General features: G+C 46.6%; 1 protein-coding gene across 1 annotated transcript in view; it reads right to left on the bottom strand.

Moving 5' to 3' along the window:
• The window catches only part of LOC137528637 (uncharacterized), a 177,150-nt gene that overhangs the window by 101,178 nt on the left and 53,546 nt on the right, over nucleotides 1-22,426 (bottom strand). The window lies entirely within an intron of this gene.

Here is a 22,426-nt window from a genome sequence, read left to right as displayed (position 1 = left end):
CCCCCAGTATAGGTGAGGTAGGTAGGTGCCCGTGCACGCGCACTCCCGGCCGCGGATTCGGTAGCCAAGGAATCAATGTATCGGGCTATGGTGCCCGATCACTGATTCCTCTCCCCCGCTGAAAAAGCGACAGCTTCTCTCGGAAGCTGTGCTTTTTCTGGCTGTCTCCTTCCCGATGCGTCACTCTAAGCGCGTGCTACGCTTAGAGTGACGTCATGTAAACAAACTCATGGCCGCCATCTTGTGGCCAAAAAGTAATACTACACCTGAAAAAAAAAATTAACACACATTTACATTATAAATCTATTGTTTACCTCCCACCCTCCCAAAACTACCCAAATAAAATGTTTACTATAAAAAAAAAAAAACATTACAATAAAAAAGAAAATGTAAATATTTACCTAAGGGTCTAAACTTTTTAAATATCAATGTAAAGATGAAATATTTCTATATTTTTTTTATTTTAAACTTGTAAATAGTGATAGATGCAAAATGGAAAAAATGCACCTTTATTTCCAAATAAAATATTGTCGCCATACATTGTGATAGGGACATAATTTTAACGGTGTAAGAACCGGGACATATGGGCAAATACAATACGTGAGTTTTAATTATGAAGGGAAGGCATGTATTATTTTAAAACTATAATGGCTGAAAACTGAGAAATAATGAATTTTTCCATTTTTTTCTTATTCTTCCTGTTAAAATGCATTTACAGTAAAGTGGCTCTTAGCAAAATGTACCCCCTAAAGAAAGCCTAATTGGTGGCGGAAAAAACAAGATATAGATCAGTGCATTGTGATAAGTAGTGATAAAGTTATAGGCTAATGAATGGGAGGTGAACATTTCTCACGTGAAAACGACGGAACGCGAATGGGATAGGGTAGGCAGGTAGGTGGGTGCCCCCCCATAATGGCGGGGGGAGCCGCAGCCGCGGGGAGGGCAGCCCGACCTCTCCCCGGGCCGCCCTCCGTGCTCCCCCCTCGGAGTGCAGAGTGAGCGCGCAGGGAAGCGCTATACACAGCTACTCGCCTCCCTGGTTCCAATCGCCGCTCACTTGCCGCTGGTCTCCTCCTCTGCCCAGCCGCCGATACACACGCTGCTTCCAGTTTAGCAGGAAGCAGTGTGTGTATCAGCAGCTATGCAGAGAGCAGACCGGCGGCTAGTGAGCGGTGATTGGAACCAGGGAGGTGAGTAGCTGTGTATAGCGCTTTCCTGCGCGCTCACTCTGCACTCCGAGGGGGGAGCACGCCGCTGCACGCCGCTGCAGACTTGTATTCACGGCCCTGGTGCATCCTGAGAATTTTGCAGGGCGTGAATATACTGTACGGCATGCAATAAGTTATTAAACTGTCATTTTTCGGAGTTTAAATTGATTTTCTCAGAAACTATGAGGTCCTTTTGAAAAAACATTTTTTGACAATAGCATGTATGGCTGCTTTGCTATTCACCTCCAAAGTCGGTACTAAACTACGCAAACGTATGCAAAAATTTACGTACAAATTTACGTAAACATAATTAGCTGATTACGATCATCACTACACCACTGAGGGTTTTTTTCCCCTCGTGGACCGGAGCAATTTTCACCTTTCAGCACTCCTCCTTTTCATTTGCCTATAACTTTATCACTACTTATCACAACTATAGAACCAAAAGAAAGAATGGTTAACCAGCCGGGCGGTGTGGACGAGCTCATCTCGTCCATCACCGCCGGAGGCTGCCGCTCAGGCCCTGCTGGGCCGATTTCCACGAAATAAAAAGCAGCACACGCAGCCGGCACTTTGCCAGCCGCGTGTGCTACCTGATCAGCGCCGCAGCGCGGCGATCCGCCACGTGCAGCAGCGAAAGAGGGTCCCCCCAGCCGCCCGAGCCCAGCGTAGCCGGAACAAACAGTTCCGGCCAGCGCTAAGGACTGGATCGGAGGCGGCTGACGTCAGGACGTCGACTGACGTCCATGACGTCACTCCGCTCGTCGCCATGGCGACGAGGTAAGCAAAACAAGGAAGGCCGCTCATTGCGGTCTTCCTTGTTAATTCTGATCGCCGGAGGCGATCAGAATGACGCGTCCGGAGCGCACTCTAGTGGGCTTTCATGCAGTCAACTTTCAGTTGGCTGCATGGAATAGTTTTTTTTTTTATAAAAAAAAAACCCTCCCGCAGCCGCCCTGGCGATCTTAATAGAACGCCAGGATGGTTAAATCACATTACCATCTGTTAGAAGAATTGCAATTACAGCTTTATTTTAAGATATTAAGATAATTCAACCACAAAAAAAACATTTAAAAACATAAAAACAGAGTTCTAGCAGCAGACACATCTCTACAACAACTGGAAGGGACATTAGACCAGTGGAAATCTGTGCTTTGGCCTGAGGAGTCCAAATCTGAGATTTTTGGTTCCAACCACCATGTCTTTGTGTGAAGCAAAAAAAGGTGAACGGCTGGTCTCTACATGCCTGGTTCCCACCGTGAAGCATGGAGGAGGAGGTGTGATGGTGTGGGGGTGCTTTGCTGGTGACACTGTTGACGATTTATTCAAAATTGAAGATCTACTGAACCACCATGGCTACCACAGCATCTTGCAGTGGCATGCTATTCCATCCGGTTTGCTTTTAGTTGGACCATCATTTATTTTTCAACAGGACAATGACCCCAAACACACCTCCAGGCTGTGTAAGGTCTATTTGACCAGGAAGGAGAGTGATGGGGTGCTGTGCCAGATGATCTGGCCTACACAGCCACCAGACCTGAGCCCAATCGAGATGGCTTGGGGTGAGCTGGACCGCAGCGTGAAGGCAAAAGTGTCAACAAGTGCTAAGCATCTCTGGGAACTCCTTCAAGACTGTTGGAAGACCATTTCAGGTGACTACCTCTTGAAGCTCATCAAGAGAATGCCAAGAGTGTGCAAAGCAGTAATCAAAGCAAAAAGGTGGCTACTTTGAAGAACCTAGAATATGTCATTTTCAGTTGTCTCACACTTTTTGGTTATGTACTGTACTTCCACATGTGTTAATTCATAGTTTGAATGCCTTCAGTGTGAATCTACAATGTTCATAGTCATGAAAATAAAGAAAACTCTTTGAATGAGAAGGTGTGTCCAAACTTTTGGTCTGTACTGTATGTATATCATATCCACGGTTCAATGAGAACCACTTCAATTATAGAACCCGGGTTCAAAGTGCATAAATTAGGAGGTAATGAAACCTTTAGAACCAAAAAGTGCTCAGTGCAAACAGTAAATAAAACATTTTGGGCAAAAGGGAAATCATCAAATACAGATAATCCTTAACCACTTATGGTTCCTGTACATAAGGCTCACGTCCAAATTAGATACATTGTAGGTTCCTGGACCTGACACTTATGTCCACTGTCCAGTGCACTCCCCAGTGTTCCACCGTCGCACATACACGTACATGTGCTCCTGCTCGTGCACTAATCCCATTGTGAATGATTGCTCTGAGCAAACAGTCATTCACAAAAAGTTACAGTAAAGAAAAAAAAATGTTATTTGAATTGACAGTGTAAAACAATAAAAAAAAAGGGTTTTTTTTTGTTTTTTTTTTTACGATTTAACACCTACCAAACTAATTAAACCCTAGTGTTAACTATATTTTGGTGTAAGATTTGTGGACACCTGTAATGGCTGCCATAAATAGCATTTGGATGCGATCACTCTGGAGACAGCTTGGGGACCTAATACTGTATAGATGCATTGCTGTTCTTTTGCCTAGCAAAGCATCTAAGCAGCACTGGGGTCCCCAAACTGTGCGCCCTAGCGATTGCATGCAGTTGCTACAGACTGGCACTTATGGTACAATACATGACCAACTAGTGATGAAATATGGCATGTGTGTGGTATTGTTTTAACCGAAACAAACCAATTACTGTATTTTGAGGTGTTTTAAAACTGTGGCACTTGACATGTAAAAGTTAGGAAGGGGAAAACATGAAAAAAATATGTAATTTTTGAGTTTACGCCTTATTTTCCCCAATACATTGCCCTTGAAATTGAATAATACTTGAAAAAAAAATATTACCTACAGAAAGCCTAGAATTTCCTAAAAAAAACACATGTAGCACTTTCATGGCATGGGTATTAAACAGTTATTGCTGTATCAAAAGTGACACAGCTGATATGCCAAAATTGTCAGGAACCTTGAGGGGGAAAAACCCTGAAGTGGTTAAACATACAACCTAAACCTACTAAAGTGCATATCTGAATGGAGCAGCATATAAATGTTCTAGACAGTAGTGCAATGGAGTGCGGAATACAGTGATGCTACATCGGGAACAAAGTAAAATGAATGCCAGGTTTGCAGTCAGCAGCCAGGAGTAGGTCTGGGAAACATCCAGAGCAGCCTTTCTCAACCTTTCTACCCTGGAGGAATCCTGCAAATAACTTTTTGATCCCAAGGAACCCCTGCAAATAACTTTTTGATCCCAAGGAACCCCTGCAAACAACGTTTTGATCTCAAGGAACCCCTGCAGTTATTTTGGAGGAGGCGTGGTCTTTAAAAGTATGTGTGGCTATTTATTTCACTACCCCCTATTACACTGCCACTCATTATACTGACTCCTGTCCTGACCCCCAAAATTAGTGCTTCTTGTTACAGTACCACCTATTATAGTGTGCTCTATATACTTCCACTACGATGGGGGAAAATGCCAAGGAACCCCTGCAGAGTACTCAAGGAACCCTGGGGTTCCAGGGAACACTAGTTGAGAAAGCCTGATCCAGAGGATTGCCCCATAAGTATTGCTGGAGTCCACACACTGGCCTTCTCAAGAGCTTGTATCTTGATCTACCTCTTGATACAAGCCCTTGAGAAAGTGGACGTGGAACGTTTAAAATATTTCCATAGTACAATGTATGGTGCCAATATTTTATTTGGAAATAAAGGTGCATCTTTCCTACATTTTCAAAAATAATAGTAATATACCCTATTGACATACATATTTTTTTTAAAAAAATCAGTCCCTTGGGTAACTATTTATCCATTTTTTTGTCATTTTTTTATGCAAAAGTTTTATTTGGGTAACTATGGGATGTGTAGGGGTTATTATTAAAAAAAAAGCATCGCTGCATCTGTTAAAGGAGTTCCACTAGGGTGCTATACTGTATACCCTGCCCTCCAAACCTCTCCTTTTCTTGTCATGACAACTAACATTTATATAGCGCTTTTCTCCTGCAGCTTGCTCTCCAACCACTAGGGCACGCTCAAGGGGCAGTAGCAGTGATTGTGAGGCTAGTCTAAAGACTCATTACTGGATAGGTGCAGCTTACTGACCAGGAAGAGCCGATATTCAAACCCAGGTCACCTGTGTCAGAGGCAGAACTCTTAGCCAGCAAACTATCCAGCCACAATTAGTCCTCGTTCACATTGTGCTCCGATCACGTTCGCCTGCACGTTGGCTGTTTTTGTATACTTTTTTCGATTAATGTGCATTGGATGTTTTTGTTAAGTGCTTTATTCGCAAAGCCTTGCTAATGCATAGCATGACCATGCTATGCATTTAGCATGCAATGTGATGCGCATGAAGGTTTCCACTTGGAAAGATTTAAATCCGAGTGATCACGAGGTTAAAACACAGTAATACACGCACTACCGTGTGACAACCCTCATGATCACGCGGACATAAATCTTTCCATGTGGAATCCTTCACACCCATCACATTGCGTGCTAAATGCATAGTACAGTCATGCTATGCATTAGCACGGCTTTGTGAATCAAGGCCATTGTATTTATTCTTAACCACTTAGGTCTATCTGGACGGATATATCTGTCCAGATATCCAGCCCTGCTGCAGCTGAGCTGGGCGCGCTCCCACCGCCTTCCGCTGGCCCGAAAATCAATGAATGGGAATACAGTTCCCATTCATTGATGTATGTCTCCCTATGAAAAACCGATGGCTTTTCTGAAAAGCCGTAATTTTTCTAAGTCTCACATCATCCCTTCAGTTCCAGTTAGTGAGAGCTCTCGCTTACAGGATGAAAAACAAAAAAGTGACTGTCGTCATCTTGTGGCCAAATAGTAAAACTACATGTACATACATTTTTTAAAAAAAAATATACATAATAAATTACATTTAAAATGATCTGTTTACCTCCCCACTCCAAAAAAAACCCCAAACAACATTTTTAATAAAAAAAAGAAAAGAAAAAAATTACAATTAAAAAAAGCAACATAAATAGTTACCTAAGGGTCTGAACGTTTTAAATATGCATGTCAAGAGCGTATATTACTATAATTTTTTTTAAATTATAAGCTTGTAAATAGTGATGGACGGAAACTGAACAAATGCACCTTTATTTACAAATAAAATATTGACGCCATAATTTAAATGGTGTAATAACCGGGACAAATGGGCAAATAAAAGTGGATTTTAACTATGGTAACATGTATTAAATCTATAATGGCTGAAATCTGAGAAATAATGAATGTTTCCTTTTTTTTCTTAATATTCCCATTAAAATGCATTTAGAAAAAGAATTCTTAGCAAAATGTACCACCCAAAGAAAGCCTAATTGGTGGTGGAAAAAACAAGATATAGATCAATTCATTGTGATAAGTAATGATAAAGTGATTGGCAAATAAATGTGAGGTAAAAGTTGCTCAGATGCATAAGGTGAAACAACAATGAAGGCTGAAGTAAATGCTCACACAATTGCTGCACAAAGCGATTTTGTGAGCATTTTGCTATACCTTCCATTGAGGCAGAATCACCTCAAAAATGGTCCAGGCAACGCTTTTCTTAGCGGATCGGAAGCGAACCGCTCAGATGTGAACTCTCTCATAGGGAATCATTGCACAAGCGCTTGCAGGGCGATTTTGAAATTCGCCAGTGCTTAAAAAAAATGTCAAAAACACCCTTACTGTCTGTTCCCTTTCATTGTTTTTCTGCACTTATATTTTACTTGTCCATAGAGACTATCTGTTAACAGGCCTGCTGTACTCCCTCTCCACTCCTCTTAATGGTATCTCAGATCCTAAAACAAAAAGCCTCCACTTTCTTACTCTGTTGTGTGAGGTCAGATCTGTTATGTGCATGGATTGAGTATTGACCCCATACCTTGAGAAAGGCCGTAATTGGCCGAAACATGTCGGTAGGCGCAGCTACGGATGCCGAACTCTCCCAGCAAATGGTCCCCTGCTGATCCCCGCTGTTTGTACATGTGTGGGTAGATCGCGCGACATACACATCTGAAAGCGGGGATCCCCTCACTTAAATGCAGCTAGCCAGGAGACACATTAAGTGGTGAGTACACAAGCTGGACATTTGTGATGGCTTTCTGAGTTGCGGTGGGCAGAAGATTAGGGGCACTTAGCCCGACCAAGCACTCGTAGCCAACCTCTATGCTTTGATTGTTTGCATAGAGCTGCAGCCTTATCTTTGCACTGATGAACTGTCTGCAAGTTAAAAGCTGAAGTGTGACCAAAAGCATCTGCTTGACACCTGCTGTCCTGTAATCTTGGACACTTTCACTCTGCTAACTAACTGCAAGCCTTCTCTTCTGTTTTGCTTGAACTGTTTGCTCTGGATTACACAGGATTACCATTTAGGATATATGACATTTTAGGTATTATTGAACTGGGCTGTAGGTTTAGTTTACTGTGGCCACCAGCAGAAGTATAATCAAGTCTGGCATCTAGTGCAACTGCAGCTGCCTCTTGTAACGATTGGTGTCAGCACACAGAGTATTTCTGATTATTGGTGATCTGCAGAATCACCAATAATACCAGTATAGCTTGACACTGGGACACCTAATGTGGTAAAGTGTTTGGTGCAACAGTAAGAATAGGTTATCTCCCGAGAAGCGAGAGATACAGACTCTACTGCAGCCAGTGGACCCCTGAGGTGCAGGTGGCCACTGACAGCTGAAGCTGACCTCCTCAAGCAGAGGAGAGACAGACTGTACTGCAGCCAAGGATTCCCTGATGGTTTGGGAATCAGACTGTACTGCAGCCAAGGATTCCCTGATGGATTGGGAATCAGAGTGTACTGCAGTCAAGGATTCCCTGATGGATTGGGAATCAGAATGTACTGCAGTCAAGGATTCCCTGATGGATTGGGAATCAAACTGTACTGCAGCCAGTGGACTCCTATGGAGTAGAGCCCCCCTGACTGAACTGCAAGAGGGTCTTCCTGAGGAGCAGGTAGCCCTTGCAGCTAATTGACACCTGGAGAGTTAGTGTCACGAGTAGTACAGTAAGGCTGATCACTCAAGGTATGAGTGACAGCCAGAAGGGTCAGACAGGCCAGGTCGGCAACACACGAGTAGACAAAGTACAGAGACAGAAGGCTGATTCGGTAACCGGGTACAGGCAAGGTTGGCAACTGGTAGACAGATGAGCAGAGGTACCAAATCAGTAAGCAGGAGAGTGGTCAGGAAAGCCAGAGATCATAACAGGTAATAGTATCACAATATCCTAGTCTTAGGTGTGAGGTCCTTGGTCTCAACACCTGGGAACTAGTCTAGAATATAACAGTAGCAACACAGCAATCTCCTGGTTTTAGGTGTGAGGTCCTTGGTCTCAACACCTGGGAACTAGTCTAGAATATAACAGTAGCAACACAGCAATCTCCTAGTCTTAGGTGTGAGGTCCTTGGTCTCAACACCTGGGAACTAGTCTAGTAGATAACAATACAATAATACAGTAGAAGCAACAGCGGAATCTGACTAAGTGTGAATTCCCAGCTCCGGCTGGTTCTAACACACTGTAAGATCTGACTGAGGTCTGAGTGCTCACACGTAAGTATCGCAACGACAGACAACTTGCAACTAACAGGCAAGTCCTATATTTACCTGCAGCGCTCCACAGCGCCACCCCAGCCACCCAGCCAATCCGGAGCCTAGCTGGGATCAGCTGATCGGCCTGATCAGCTGATTCCCCTTCTGCTGGCATAAAGGTCCTGTCGCCTGGCGCGCGAGCGCATAGCTCTCCATCTGTGTGCACTAGAAGGACCAGGCGAACCAGTGACATGTTGCTGCGCAGCAGAGGCCGCCAGCAGGAATGTGGAGATAGCCGCCATGCCGCTTGACCACGCGACGGTATCTCCGCTATTCATTACACCTCTCTTTTCCACCATTTGGTTGTTTGCTTTCCTGGTTGTATGTGAGTGAGGGTGTGATTCAACCTGTTTTGATGTATGGTGTGAGAATTCGTGTAGCCGTATGAGATGTTGTTTTTAAAACGATTTTTAATTATTGGTGACCCTCTGTCACGTTATTGGCTGTCAATAAAGTTTTTGCATTTTTGGAAATTGAGGTCTTTTTACCTTCTTTCTATCCAACGTTTATGGATTGAGTATTGACATCAAAATCCCCATCTCCACCCCCCCCCCCCCCCACACACACACACACACACGCTGGGTATCATCTATCCTATGATTTGGGGAACACCCCCCCCCCCCCTTCCTTCTTTCCTGCTCCTCTGTGGGGTTTAGTTATCCTTATGTAACTTCTTTGCAGATATTGCAGCAGATTTATTTTTGGATTTTAGACACTTGGAGTGATGCTGATATTTACACGTTATAATTATGACAGTTTCTGTGTACTTATGACACCTTTCTCTGCGCTGTTAATGCCTATGGCTCTGGCAGAAGAAGACTTGTTGACTTTTTTTTGTTTGCTTTTTTTTTTTGGCAAGTGGTAGCGGTAAATCATAAAGGTGTAAAAACATCACGTGGAGGCTACCTTCACAAGCCTGGCTGAGCCCCGACCCCGTGATAGCTTCTATTCCTACCACCTGTTTAGCTTTGTAATACATTTAAACAAAGGAGGACATAATAATAAAAGATAGTAAAACAGGTTAAAAAAAACCTTCACTGCAGAACTATGGAAGCCGCCAATGGTGTCCTGGTTCTCCCAGATACTAGTCGCCACGCTGTGAGAGTGATCCCCCTGTCTTCCACACTCACCCATGGTAAATACAGAAAACACCAAAGCAAACATCTCAGCTGGGGATAAATTCCAAATACCCTTAACCTCCTTAGCGGTATGCCTGACACTGTGTCGGGCAATATCGCTGTCTGTCCTCAGGAGTGCCCCACGCTGAATAAATATGCACAAATAGCTGAAAAACCTTCTGCTAGCACAAGGCTAGCTAGTAAGAGTGTCCGGCACCCATGGATCCCCTGCGATCACCCGCAATCCCCCCATTTATACATCCCCCCCCCCCCCGGATCCAGCGATTGGCGCAGCCTCCCTGCACAGCTTCGGTTTCTCTATGGGGAGGATCGGGTTTCCGCATGACATCATGTGCGATCCTCCCCATAGTGAAGACCGGAGATGTACGGGGAGGCTGCCCCGATCGCTGGATCCAGGCTGAGTAATGTATAAACGGGGGAGCGGCAGGGATTGGAGGGTGCCGGACACTTCTATTAGCTAGCCTAGTGCTAGCAGAAGGTTTTTCATTCATTTCGGACAATAATTTAGGAATCGGGCAAAATGTAACAAAACCTCCTGAGCGTCGTAACGCTCAGGAGGTTAAAGCAGGGGTGTTGCTAGCCTCAAAGATCAGTGGCACGTGCCCTGGATCAACTCTGGGGTGCCCCGGTTGTCTCCTAGGCAGAGTCAGCTGTGGTGCCACAAAGGAGGGAATGCTGGGAGTTGTTGTGCATCAATCAAGGGTATGCTTAGTGCTGCGGTGCCTCTATGTGGGCACCCTGGGTGCTGTGATGCCATGCTGGGTGCTGTGATGCCTTTATGGGGCATGCAGGGAGCTGTGGTTTTTCTATAGGGGAATGCTGGGAGTTGTGGTGCCTCAATGGAAGGCCCGTGGGAGCATGGGAGGGGGGTCCACTACAAGGTCAGGGAATGCTATGGGGGGAACTACCAGATAACCTGGCGGCAGGCCAGCCCACCCAGCAGAATGCCAGACCAGTCAGCACAGTAGCCGGGTAACTCTGCCTAGTAATGTTTAAGTGACACTGCCTATTTATGTGATATGCTACATTTTTTTTTTGTATTAATGGAGAGGGGGTTTCATCCACCGCTGTTAAGTTCATGTAAATTTAGCTCCACCCATGGCCATGCCCACATTATAAGCTTGGCCACACCAATTTTCTGGCTGGAGTGCCCACAAGTACCCCGGATCTCTTAGGATCCTGGCAGCACCCCTGCCTTAAAGTGAACTCGAGGTGAGAATGCTATGGAGGCTGCCATATTTTATTTCCTTTTAAACAATACCAGTTGCATGGCAGCCCTGCTGATTGATCTCTTTGGCTGCAGTAGTGTCTGGATCACACTAGAAACAACCATGCAGCTAATCTTGTCAGATATGACAATGATGTCAGAAACCCCTGATCTGCTGCATGCTTGTTCAGGGGCTATAGCTAAAAGTATTAGAGGCAGAGCATCAAGGCAGGATAGGCCATGACACCTAGTGGTGGTACCACAGCACAAACAAAAATAAACAACCGTGAGGTTCCAGAAAGTGGTAGTACAGCTGCAGTTGGGTTCTCCCCACAACTTGGCCAGTACAGATTTCATCCCAGACACCTCAGAATTTATTTTATTGTATTTTTTTTTATGGAAGAACAGTAGTAGCTATTTTGATGGTGTAATAGCTAGTGGCAGCAGCACATAATTGAGTGGACCCTGGCGGTGGGAACATAGACAGCAGGAGGTTAAATGCAGCAGCAGCAGGAGGAGTAACATACATGGCAGCAGGCAGCATAGGCCATGGCACCTAGTGGTGGTACCACAGTATCTAAAAAACAAAGGGCCAAATTAGCATGATGATGAGATTTAAGGTTGGTGTGCTAAAGAGATTACCAACCACCTCATGCCCCCCTGTCGCCGACCACAGGGGCCAGGAACTCGCATTCAATCCAGACCTGGTTGATCTTCAGGAAGGTGAGTCTGTACACAGACTCTGGGGACAGACGAGAGCGCTTCTCCGTGACCACGCCACTGGCCGTACTGAAGAACTTCTCGGACAGCACGCTGGAAAGGGGTAAGACAGGACTTCCAGGGCGTACTGCGTCAGTTCCCTCCAGATCTCAAAGCGCTTGACCCAGTACTCCACAGGGGTGTCTGTGTCAAGCCCGCTGAAGGACCCCATGTAGTCTGCCACCATCCAGGTCAGGCACTAGTTCTGACTTTGAGAGGAGGATGCTGCTTCAGGCACCTCCTCTCTCAGCAGCTCTACCGTCATGTAGAATGCCTTAGTCAGAGACAGCAGGTCTCCTGGGCGCCTACTTCTGCTGCTGCTTCTGGCCGCAGGCACTGGCTGGGGTGTTGGCTGGACAGGGACAGATGGGGTGGGAGGCTGGGGTAAGGCTTCCTCCAATTGCCGAACAAGGACCCGCTGCAACTCCCTTTTTTGATGCTCAAGGTCTCCAGCAGGCAGGAACTGACCCAGCTTCCCCTTCAGCCGTGGGTCCAGAATCATGCTGATGCAAATGTCCTCCTGAGCATGCATCTGCTTCACACCGCAGCATGTGCGTTGCCATGGGGAACAGTTCAGACGCAGAGCAGAGATGTCATCAGGGTCGTTGTCGGCACCCTCAGAGCCGATATCGCTGTCCTCCTCCTCTGGCCCCTGATCCTCGCCCTGCCCTCTCCACCCTCGCAACACTGCAGCTGCACTCTCCTGTTGCACCTCAACATCAAGGTCAGGGACCTCCAACTCCTCCTTCAACAACTCAAAGTTCTCCTGAGAGGTGGACTGCGCAGCCGGCTGCTGATCCAGCTGGGTCAGGGCCTCCTCTCCCACTTCCATTAGATCACACAGGGCCCTCTCCAGCAGACAAACCATGGGCACCCACTCGCAGAGGGATGCCCGTTCCTGGCTCACCAGGTTGGATCCCTGCAGGAAGGGAGCCAACACCAAGCACACCTGCTGCATCTTACCCACTGTGCGTTGGAGAGGACCTGGAGGTTGGTGGTGCCGGAAACAGTCACCTCAACTATGTGTCGGCTGACAGCCCACCTCTGCTCAAGCAGCCGTTCCAACATCGCCAGGGTGGAATTCCAGTGAGTTGGCACATCGATGACAAGTCAGTGCCGTGGCAGGCCCTCGCCCTGCTGCAGGTCGGCCAGGTTTGCTGAGGCACTGGTGGAGCCATGGAAATTGTGCATGATTTTCCATGCCGCTTCCAGCAGATGGTCCATTCCCGAGTAGGTGCGCAGGAACCTCTGCACCACCAGGTTTGGGATTTTGGGTCAAGTTTCCTCTGGCTATGGCAGCCAGCAAGTTGGCCGCATTGTCAGACACAACCAATCCGACTATGAGGCCTCTGTAGGTCAGCTACCTCTTCTCCTGCTCCCTGAGGTTGTGAAGAATGTTGGCTGCCATCAGTTTGGTCTTCCCCAGGCTGACCATCTCCAGCAGCCCTTGGCAGTGGCAGGCCTTCACGCTGCTGCTGAGGCGGGGATGCTTGGTGGCGGCGGTGGGTGTGCAGGAAGAGGATGGACCTGGATCAGAGGAGCCTGCTGCAGCTCCCCTGAACCCGTAGGGTGGCACCACCCACTGGGCTGCTGCTGTGCCCAAGGATGGACTTGCTGCTGCTGCTTCCTCACCCCTTTCCACCAGGCTGACCCAGTGAGCTGTGAAAGACAGGTAGCAGTCTGTCCCAAAATGGCTGCTCCCAGAGTACATGGTGACATGGGCCTGCACGCTCACGGCATGATCTAGCAAACGGGCCATGTTCGCCAACGCAAACTGGTGCAGTGATGGGATCGCCGTACGGGAGAAGTAGTGGTAGCTCTTGGATTCGCCACTCCGGGATCCCATACTGCAGGAGAGCTCTCATGTCACTCCCCTCCTGCACAAAGAAGTATGGCAGGAGCTGGGAGCACATGGCCCGGGCAAGCAACCCGTTCAGCATCTGGACACACCTGTGGCTGGGAGGCAGAGTCTTGGTCACACTGGGAAAGGACTCGCTGAGCAGAGTCTGGCGGTGTTTCCCTGCATGGGAGGATGAGGAGGCAACTGTGGAGGGAGCAGAGGAGGCCACTGAGGACTGACTGCACGAACCAGCCTCAATTGCGGTGGGACTGACAAAGTGCGCATGGGGGGAGGAGGGCAGTGAGTTTCCCTGCTCCTGCTGCTGATGCTGCAGCAGGCTGTGCAGTGGGTCTCTGGCTCTGACCACGGCCAGCGCCACTGTCCTTCAGCCTCAGAAACTGATTGTACTCCTGCTGGTGCCTGGTCTGCAAGTGGGTCTGCAGGCATGAGGTACCCATCTTGGACAGATCACAACCTCTGCTCAGGCTGGCCCTGCAGTTGTTGCAAAGTGCACGGCTCTCATCCATGTCGGACACGTGAAAAAAATGCCAGATTGGCGATTTGAACTTTCCCTTCGGGCTTGAAGGCTGGGCTTTTCTCCCTTTGGTTGGGGGTTGACTGGTGCGGGTGCCAGTGGTGGTATTTTACTGCATTTATACCTAACTTTAGGCTCACACAGATCTATCCCTATACCTAACCCCTAGACCCCCCCTTTGTGTAAATATACATAATTTAATAATTTGTATATATTACATATATTGTGCTGTAACTATACCTAACCCTAATCTCGCACAGAACCTTCCCTGTACCTATCCCCAACCCCTAGACCCCTCCCTGGTGGTGCCTAACCCTAACCACCCCCCTAGCGATGCCTAACCTAAGACCCCCCTGGAGGTGCCTAACCCTAAGACTCCCCTGGTGGTGTCTAACCCTAACCACCCCACTGGTGGTGCCTAACCCTAACCACCCCCCCTGGTGGTGCCTAACCCTAACCACCCCCCTGGTGGTGTATATTGTACTGCAACTATACCTAACCCTATTCTCACACAGAACCCTCCCTGTACCTATCCCTAACCCCTAGACCCCCCCTGGTGGTGCCTAACCCTAACCACCCCCCTGGTAGTGCCTAACCCTAAGACCCCCCTGGTGGTGTCTAACCCTAAGACTCCCCTGGTGGTGCCTAACCCTAACCATCCCCCTGGTGGTGTCTAACCCTAACCACCCCCCTGGTAGTGCCTAACCCTAAATCTCCCCTGGTGGTGCCTAACCCTAACCATCCCCCTGGAGGTGCCTAACCATAACCCTCCCCACTGCACAAACACCCTTACACACATATAAACAATAATATATTTAATCCTTAAAATACTTCACTATAAATAACATGAATGGAATAATTTATATATTTGTAATAAAATAAATAGCCTTAAAAATGTATATATTTGTAATTAAATAAATAGCCTCAAATCACGTACACATTAATAATATTATAAATAGAAAAGGGTATATATACAGTATACATAATAGAATAGATAACGTTACAATCAGGAACGCATTAAAAATCTTAAAATAATGGTAATATTAACCACTTCAGGACCACAGTCTTTTCGCCCCTTAAGGACCAGAGCCTTTTTCTCCATTCAGACCACTGCAGCTTTCACGGTTTAATGCTCGGTCATACAACCTACCACCTAAATGAATTTTACCTCCTTTTCTTGTCACTAATACAGCTTTCTTTTGATGCTATTTGATTGCTCCTGCGAGTTTTACTTTTTATTATATTCATCAAAAAAGACATGAATTTTGGCAAAAAAATGATTTTTTTAACTTTCTGTGCTGACATTTTTCAAATAAAGTAAAATTTCTGTATACATGCAGCGCGAAAAATGTGGACAAACATGTTTTTGATTAAAAAAAACCCATTCAGTGTATATTTATTGGTTTGGGTAAAAGTTATAGCGTTTACAAACTATGGTGCCAAAAGTGAATTTTCCCATTTTCAAGCATCTCTGACTTTTCTGCGCACCTGTCAGGTTTCATGAGGGGCTAAAATTCCAGGATAGTACAAATACCCCCCAAATGACCCCATTTTGGAAAGAAGACATCCCAAAGTATTCAGTGAGAGGCATGGTGAGTTCATAGAAGATTTTATTTTTTGTCACAAGTTAGCGGAAAATGACACTTTCTGACAAAAAAAAGAAAAAAAAAAGTTTCCATTTCTTCTAACTTGCAACAAAAAAAAATGAAATCTGCCACGGACTCACTATGCTCCTCTCTGAATACCTTGAAGTGTCTACTTTCCAAAATGGGGTCATTTGTGGGGTGTGTTCACTGTCCTGGCATTTTGGGGGGTGCCTAATTGTAAGCACCCCTGTAAAGCCTAAAGATGCTCATTGGACTTTTGGCCCCTTAGCGCAGTTAGGCTGCAAAAAAGTGCCACACATGTGGTATTGCCGTACTCAGGAGAAGTAGTATAATGTGTTTTGGGGTGTATTTTTACACATACCCATGCTGGGTGGGAGAAATATCTCCATAAATGACAATTGTTTTATTTTTTTTACACACAATTGTCTATTTATAGAGATATTTCTGCCACTCAGCATGGGTATGTGGAAAAATACACCCCAAAACACATTATACTACTTCTCCTGAGTACGGCGATACCACATGTGTGGCACTTTTTTGCACCCTAACTGCGCTAAGGGGCCCAAAGTTCAATGAGTACCTTTAGGATTTCACAGGTCATTTTGAGAAATTTCGTTTCAAGACTACTCCTCGCGGTTTAGGGCCCCTAAAATTCCAGGACAGTATAGGAACCCCACAAATTACCCCATTTTAGAAAGAAGACACCCCAAGGTATTCCGTTAGGAGGATGGTGAGTTCATAGAAGATTTTTTTTTTTTGTCACAAGTTAGCGGAAATTGATTTTAATTGTTTTTTTTCACAAAGTGTCATTTTCCGCTAACTTATGACAAAAAATAAAATCTTCTATGAACTCACCATACTCCTAACGGAATACCTTGGGGTGTCTTCTTTCTAAAATGGGGTCATTTGTGGGGTTCCTATACTGCCCTGGCATTTTAGGGGCCCTAAACCGTGAGGAGTAGTCTTGAAACCAAATGTCGCAAAATGACCTGTGAAATCCTAAAGGTACTCATTGGACTTTGGGCCTCTTAGCGCACTTAGGGTGCAAAAAAGTGCCACACATGTGGTACCGCCGTACTCAGGAGAAGTAGTATAATGTGTTTTGGGGTGTATTTTTACACATACCCATGCTGGGTGGGAGAAATATCTCTGTAAATGACAATTGTTTGATTTTTTTTTACACACAATTGTCCTTTTACAGAGAGATTTCTCCCACCCAGCATGGGTATGTGTAAAAATACACCCCAAAACACAATATACTACTTCTTCTGAGTACGGCGATACCACATGTGTGACACTTTTTTGCAACCTAGGTGCGCTAAGGGGCCTAACGTCCTATTCACAGGTCATTTTGAGGCCTTTGGATTCTAGACTATTCCTCACGGTTTAGGGCCCCTTAAATGCCAGGGCAGTATAGGAACCCCACAAGTGACCCCATTTTAGAAAGAAGACACCCCAAGGTATTCTGTTAGGAGTATGGTGAGTTCATAGAAGATTTTTTTTTTGTCACAAGTTAGCGGAAAATGACACTTTGTGAAAAAAAAACAATACATATCAATTTCCGCTAACTTGTGACAAAAAATAAAATGTTCTATGAACTCATCATACACCTAACAGAATACCTTGGGGTGTCTTCTTTCTAAAATGGGGTCACTTGTGGGGTTCCTATACTGCCCTGGCATTTTACGGGCCCAAAACTGTGAGTAGTCTGGAAACCAAATTTCTCAAAATGACTGATCAGGGGTATAAGCATCTGCAAATTTTGATGACAGGTGGTCTATGAGGGGGCAAATTTTGTGGAACCGGTCATAAGCAGGGTGGCCTCTTAGATGACAGGATGTTTTGGGCCTGATCTGATGGATAGGAGTGCTAGGGGGTGACAGGAGGTGATTGATGGGTGTCTCAGGGGGCGGTTAGAGGGGAAAATAGATGCAATCAATGCACTGGGGAGGTGATCGGAAGGGGGTCTGAGGGGGACCTGAGGGTTTGGCCGAGTGATCAGGAGCCCACACGGGGCAAATTAGGGCCTGATCTGATGGGTAGGTGTGCTAGGGGGTGACAGGAGGTGATTGATGGGTGTCTCAAGGTGTGATTAGAGGGGGGAAATAGATGCAAGCAATGCACTAGCGAGGTGATCAGGGCTGGGGTCTGAGGACGTTCTGAGGTGTGGGCGGGTGATTGGGTGCCCGCAAGGGGCAGATTAGGGTCTAATCTGATGGGTAACCGTGACAGGTGGTGATAGGGGGTGATTGATGGGTAATTAGTGGGTGTTTAGAGGAGAGAAGAGATGTAAACACTGCACTTGGGAGGTGATCTGATGTCGGATCTGCGGGCGATCTATTGGTGTGGGTGGGTGATCAGATTGCCCGCAAGGGGCAGGTTAGGGGCTGATTGATGGGTGGCAGTGACAGGGGGTGATTGATGGGTGGCAGTGACAGGGGGTGATTGATAGGTGATTGACAGGAGATCAGTGGGTTATTACAGGGAATAACAGATGTAAATATTGCACTGGCGAATTGATAAAGGGGGGTCTGAGGGCAATCTGAGCGTGTGGGCGGGTGATTGGGTGCCCGCAAGGGGTAGATTAGGGTCTAATCTGATGGGTAACAGTGACAGGTGGTGATTGATAGGTGATTGATGGGTAATTAGTGGGTGTTTAGAGGAGAGAATAGATGTAAACAATGGATTTGGGAGGTGATCTGATGTCGGATCTGCGGGCGATCTATTGGTGTGGGTGGGTGATCAGATTGCCCGCAAGGGGCAGGTTAGGGGCTGATTGATGGGTAGCAGAGACAGGGGGTGATTGACTGGTGATTGACGGGTGATTGACGGGTGATTGACAGGTGATTGACAGGTGATCAGGGGGGATAGATGCATACAGTACACGGGGGGAGGGGTCTGGGGGGGGGGTCTGGGGAGAATCTGAGGGGTGGGGGGGTGATCAGGAGGGGGCAGTGGGCAGGGGGGGGGGATAAAAAAAAATAGCGTTGACAGATAGTGACAGGGAGTGATTGATGGGTGATTAGGGGGGTGACTGGGTGCAAACAGTGGTCTGGGGGGTGGGCAGGGGGGGGGGGGTCTGAGGGGTGCTGTGGGCGATCAGGGGGCAGGGGGGGGGAAATCAGTGTGCTTGGGTGCAGACTAGGGTGGCTGCAGCCTGCCCTGGTGGTCCCTCGGACACTGGGACCACCAGGGCAGGAGGCAGCCAGTATAATAGGCTTTGTATACATTACAAAGCCTATTATACTATTTCCATGCGGCGATCCGGGTGCTAGTAACCCGCCGGCGCTTCCGAACGGCCGGCGGGTTACTACGAGCGGTGGGCGGAGCCAGTCCCCGGCGGCTGATCGCGTCACGAATGACGCGATCGCCGCATAGCCACCCACGCAGCCGCCCCCGCCGATGGGCGTATTGCGGTCGTTTGGGCCCGGACTTTGCCGCCGCCCATCGGCTGGGGGCGGTCCTCAAGTGGTTAAAAGGGATATATTAGTAAGTTAATAAAACTATAATTGACGCATTATAAGTGTAAAAACCAAAGTTAATACCAAAAGCGATGTATTTATAATAGAATAAGGTTGAAAACGATATTTAAGCATTATATGTATGAAAACGAATTTTAAATGATAAGATAAGTGTAAACGATAATTTACTTGTTACAGCCCTAAAAGCGAAGTTTAAAGAGTAACTGTCAGGCTGCAAAAGCTAATTTAAACCTCTATTCTCCTGTGTTAAACAGTTTAGAAGGAAGCCAAAAAGGCAATACTGCAGTTAAAAATCTCTCTTACTTTAGATGTTTGCTGACAGCAAGGCTCCGTATTCCCAGGCTCCTAAGGAGGACGCAAGCCGAATAACAGATACTGCAAAGCATTCTGGGGCCCTCCCCTGGCTGCTAGTGAGGCTCAAGTTTCAACAGCATGTAACAGTCTAGCTCACAGCACTAATAAATCTCAGGCAGAGTACACTGCAGGAGTCCGCTATTGTTCCTAGCCACATGGCTAATTAATATTCACTGTACAGTAGTGTTATCCATTACCAGCGTTTGTGAGAGTGGAATCATCAGGAAGCAGGCAGGACATGACGACACATTTGGCTTCATAGGAGACAGACAAACATGGAGCCTGCCATGAGCTGTCAGGAGCATCATTCGCTGCAAATACTATATAAAAATGATGTGAAGTACAAACGTGGACAGTGAAATGCATATGTAATGTAAGTACAGCCAATATTTAGCTACTGATATATGTGTTTATTTTCTCTGAGACCTTATACCTAACAGCTCCTCTTTAAACATGAAAAAATAAGTAAAAGCTCCTATAAGCGAAATTTAAAAACGAAAAAATAAGTAAACAACACAGTTGAAACGAACTTGTAAATGATATTTGTAATAAACCTTATTCTGTAAACGAGAACTTTTGTTAACATGATCCCTGCAACCGCTATTTCTCAGGCGCCCAATTTTCCTGTCGGTGCCCAATAGCCGGTATTTGGTATTGCAGTCTATGGCGGCGCCCTTTTTGTCCACTAGCCATATGCGCCCTTTTTTACTTCTCCCCTGCTGGACCTGCCTCTTTTTTCCATGCTGCTGCACCTCTGTGCCAGAGCCACCGCCTCCTCCTCCTCCGTGCTGCCTTCACCCAACTGTGGCACATAGGGACTGTCCCGCACCTCATCATCAGCATAATCGTCATCATCCACCCCAAACAGCTCCTCTGAGCCCCCAACCACCTCTTCTGCCCCAACATCCCCTGGATCAGGCCCCTCCTCCTCATCAAAAGCAGGTTGATGTTCACCGACAAAAACCTCCTCCATCTCAAATTTCTCCATGCCTGTTCCATCATCTCCTCCTCAAAGTCTGCCACTACAGTCCTCAAGTCGCTCGCTGTCCTTGGGGTAAACAGCGAGCTCACTGAGGGCAGGCTGGTGGCCACTGGGGTCAACGTGACCTCAAGTGGTGGTGGTGGGCGGCTGCTGCTGCAGACCGGAGTGATAGTGGTGGCACTGGTCTCGCTGGAGGTCTGGCTGGAACCGGTTGCCTTCTGCTCCACCATCAGTTCCACGACAGCCTGTGCCTGACTCTCCTCAATGGGCCAGCGACAATGATCGACTGCAAAGATGGGTGCAACATGTTGCTGCTGCGCCTCTGCTCCCTCCTCCACAACTGTGCGGCCAGTGGCTGGCGGTGGACCAGTCACAGATCTCGCGGCAGTGGTGGCGGCAATGGCGCTGCCTCTCCTGGTGGTGTCTCGCCCTCTACCTCTGCCAGTTATTGCACAGTACAAATGCAATAAGAAAAACAAAATGTTTATGGCGGAAAAGGGTGTAAACTTTAATAAAGAGGGGTGGGTTGGTGACAAAAAAATTGAAAGGGTTTTTTTTTTGTAGTAGTAGTAGTGGACTAGACAAGTCACTCAGTCAGTACAACAAGTCACGAACGATGACAGGTAGGTCACTTCACTGCACATAAACGGTCAGTGACAGACGTCACACTACACTATAGTAGTAGTGGACAAAGTAAATGTAGCACTAAGTAACAGGAGTGACAGACAGTGACACTAAAATACTGTCTGACTGTCACACAATCAATACAGTCAGGCAGATGCAGCAGTCATATAATAACCAAACAGATGCTGGCCTGCCTGCTAAGTGCTAACTAGTACTGCAGCTGCTAGTCTAACACTAAATGAACTCATAAACAGTACAAATGGTGAACTAAACTGCCCAACAGCTGAGCTAACTAATCCCTAACCTACAGTACAGACTAGTAAGCTAAGGCTGCCTAGGCTTGCAGGCCTAGCCTGTACACAGACCTAACACTAGCAAAGCAGCACAGTATACAGTATACATTAGCTGACTGAAAACTATAACACTCAAATCACTATCTACCTATACAGCAATATAATCATCAATCATCAAAGTTCAGAATGTTAATAGGATGCAAAACGCTCTGTTTTCACAGTGAAAAGCACTTGCTCGGACATACAGCAGCACTGGAGATGCTCTCAGTGCCACAAGTCACACAGCAAGGACGAGATCCTTAGGATGGCCGCCGCCTTTTATAGAGGAGGGGAGGGCCAGGTTCCTCTTCTTTGATTGGTTGCTAGGGCCTCGGCTGGGGGCCCTCTGATTGGCCCAGCGACGTTACGTCATCCAATGGTTACCACGTGTGTATCTGTATTCGTGATCACAGGTTTAACCCGTGATCACGACCGAATAAACGCAAATTCGAATGCCGTGATCTGTATTGATCACAAATTTTTAATTTTCCCGAATTCGAAGACATAAAATGCTCGTGAACATGAGGTCCTGATGAGCAACCCTGTCAGAAAGTAGTAAATCATATATTGAGAAACATTTTCCTCTGACACTTTTGTAAACCTATTGCATTATAATTATGGATGGTGAGATGTGCACAGCATACTAAGCCAAGAAAGTTACTTTACAGCATCCTGTCAGAAGGTGCTATGTTCTCCAGTAAGCTTACCTGAAGCATCGTTTATGAATATAAACATCTGGTTCGGCTGCTGTGAATGATGACATATAAAGTAAGCAG

The sequence above is a fragment of the Hyperolius riggenbachi genome, chromosome 8 (assembly GCF_040937935.1).
Source record: "Hyperolius riggenbachi isolate aHypRig1 chromosome 8, aHypRig1.pri, whole genome shotgun sequence".
NCBI classification, from domain to species: Eukaryota; Metazoa; Chordata; class Amphibia; order Anura; family Hyperoliidae; genus Hyperolius; species Hyperolius riggenbachi.
The sequence above is the reverse complement of the archived record's forward strand: the minus strand, read 5'-3'. Positions and strand labels throughout refer to the sequence as shown.